The following is a 3,606-nucleotide window of genomic DNA, read 5'->3' as shown; positions in this document are numbered from 1 at the left end:
TTTGTACTGTTTTTCACGTTTCTAATGTAAAATTCCATTGTTCTTTACTCATGTCTTTTCAAAATATCTAATAAATAAATTCAGACCAGATGTTTACGGTTCTGTTTTTATTGAACCTTGCACTTCAGTTGATCCGTTTTGCAACATGATTCAATTAAAATCACAGCGCCTACATACATACATAGGCCTACATGCTGGAGACCTTTTACTATATGAATCCATCCAGATATTGTTTAATAATCTCTGAAGTAATTCATTCAGAAGTTTTTCTTTCTTTGACAACAAAAGCAGGATACAGTTGTTAGCAGTTAGCACTAAACATACCTTATACGACGATACCTATTGTAATTTGACTTGTAATAAATTACTTTTAGACAGCCTATCTACAAATTATTTTGGATATCTTTAAAAATGATGAATTAAAGATAGGCTATCTTCTATTGATTATGACTAGTCAAAAACCAGTTAGAGATATCTTGAATTATTATTTGTATTGCAGTAATTCAGTTAGAGATAGGCCCTCTCTCAAAATTAACCTGTTAACTTTCACGCCCATTTTTGAGTGTAGACCCACAAAGGTAATGTCAAAATTCAAATGAATGTAATTCTGAAACGCTTTGGAATATAAACCAAAATATAAGAATATAAATGGTGTCTGCAACAAAAAAGTTAAAGCTGTTTAACCTTTAATCAGTGTTTGGGGTCAAAATGACCCCAATGGACTTTTCCTTCATTTTTTAAAAGTGTTACCTTCATCGCAGGGGCATGAAACTCTGTGACATTTCCTAAATAATCTATCTAAACATGCACAAAAAAAACTGGGCTTGATTTGGTTGTTCTAAAGGTGTGTAAAAAATTTTTTACCATTTAAGGTGTTTGGGGTCAAAATGACCCCACATTGAAAATGAATGGGAAAATGAAAAAAATGACTTTTTTTAATTTTGTTTGTCAAAAAAATAAAAGTAAATCCATTATAAATCTGAACATTTTTACAAATAAACCAAGGTCTGGTCCTAGAGCATAAATAAAAAGTAGAACGAACTTTCTATCTCATACACACACACACACACACGCACACAAACACACACATGTATGTGACTGCAACAGAGAGCATTTTTACAGAAATTGGCAAATAAAATAAACAAAACTGGCATAAATCGAAAAAAATTTACATTTAAATCAAGCTCTGGTCCTAGAGCATAAACCCAAAGTGGAATGAACTTTCTATCTCATACACACACACACAAACACACACAAACACACACACGTATGTCACTGCAACAGAGAGCATTTTTATAGAAATTGGCAAATAAAATCAACTAAACTGGCATAAATCTGAAAAATGTCACATAATGATGCAACATGGAACAAGCTTGCCCCCCCCCCCACCCACCCACATACACACACACACACACACACACACACACACACACACACACTACAGTCATGTCATAGTGGTGACTTGTAAATGTATGTATAATAATTTGCAAAAGCAAGATAATTCAAAATATATCAGAAAACAACAACAAATTATAACTCTGACAAAACTACATATTTTTTATGTATTTCAAAATGTTTAAATAAATATTCACAAAATATATATCATAAAGTTGTGAGGAGAAGTTTAAGCATCAAGAAAAATGAAGTGAAAATGAATGAGTCTCTATGGCCCTCTATTGGATATATGTGGCCATTGCAATTTCTTTCTTTAATTATAATTTCTAAAGTTTTTCCACAAACCAGCAGATGTCAGTATTCTATCCCTAACACATAGAGCAATGTCCAAAAACTATTTAGATTTAATTAAGATCATCATTTAAGTGATTTTTTCTTTAAAATATCTTTTTTCATGAGCCAATTTATGGCCTAGTTATGTAATTGTGCAGTAAATAGTTAAAAACTTCAAAATTTCCACAAAAACACAGCATAAATGTATAGTTGAGAAGTAAATAAAAAAAATGATATATAGTTTTCCATATAAAAATTTATATTTCCTTATGTAATCGCTCTTTAAAAGTTTGGGGTCATTTTGACCCCAAACACCTTAAGTGTTGTCCTTTTTTAACACTGATTAAAGGTTAAGTTTATTGTACTAAAAAATTGCTGCAATAAAAGAAAAAATATTTTATTAAAATAATATATTTAAAAAAAAAAAATTGAAATGAAAGCCATAATTCCAAATTCCAAATCTGTGACTGATATCACAAAAAAAAAGTGCTTTTGTGAGCTGCTATACCAACAAAGGCCACTAGGTGACACTCATGCTCCATTGATGATAACGGACACTTGTTTACCACTTGACCTCACAGCACAATACAGATTGATATCTTTTTTTATTCAAAACATTGTGTACAGGATGTAAATTATTTTAAAACATTAAACAGTGCATTAACATCATAAATTATGTTTTTATTGGCTTTTCATAACAAAGGCATCAACTCCTGGTATACGTTTGATTTTTTTGCCACCTTCTCTTGTCACAAATTGATAAATTACTGTCACTGCATAATGTCTCCTGCAAAACAGTGGAATGTGAAAACTACACACTTTCCAATATAGTTTGTCAACATTAGATCAGGTTATAGGATATAATTGTTTTAAATATGCATTGGTAAATGGGCCCACCAGTGGGCCAGTGACTAGTAAAATTCGAGATATCTCTAATTAGAATTATGCCTAGTACAAAATCAATTAGAGGTATCTTTAATTACAATTTCTACTAGTCAAAATTTCTTTGAAGATATCAGAAATATTTTCCAATGGAAGTCAATGGAAGAATATGACTAGACAAAATAGCATTGTAGATATCTCAAATATAAATTATGACTAATCAAAATAACTGTAGATATCTTCAGTGCATATTATGACGAGTCAAAATTGGAATTAAGATATCTGGAATTGGAATTTTAACTAGTCAAAACTAAATTATGACTAGTAAAGCCAGGGGTATTGGCTTGTCATACACTAGTGGAAATTGCATTTCTGATATCAATAATTGAATTGTTGAATTTTTCAATTTTTTGTTTTTGTTTACTTCTCATCTATACATTAACCCTTTCATGCATAGTGGTCACTACACAAAACAACTATGGACAGCTATTCAAAAAATATTGCAGCATCAAGCAATATCTAATGAGTCATATCACAGTTAAATTTTCCAAGTTTTGATTTTAGATTGGGAGAAAATTCTGATTAATCATCTGTCCACTATAGTGGACCTCAATGGCTATATTTCAGGTACAATTCATACTTATTCTGTGAATGTTGTTTTTGAAAATACTTAATCTGCAGTAATATTTTTTGACTGTAAATAAATGTATTTGTATTATTAGAATGTAATTTTCATTTACATCAAAAAAGTAATGTGATTACATAATGTATGTGACTTGTAATGCATTACTTTGCACAAGAAGTGCATAGCCTATATGTTATTCTTCAATGCAGGTTAGATCGTTTGTGCAATGCAATGCAACAACACATATGTTATCTCTTTAATGAACATGGGAATAAATTAGTTCTGGTGTGTAATGCAACAAAAAACACATGGTATCTCTTTAATGAACATGGGATTGAGTTTGTTCTGGTGTGCAGAACAAGATGCAAGAA

Source organism: Squalius cephalus (genome assembly GCF_949319135.1).
Source record: "Squalius cephalus genome assembly, chromosome: 23".
NCBI classification, from domain to species: Eukaryota; Metazoa; Chordata; class Actinopteri; order Cypriniformes; family Leuciscidae; genus Squalius; species Squalius cephalus.
The sequence above is the reverse complement of the archived record's forward strand: the minus strand, read 5'-3'. Positions refer to the sequence as shown.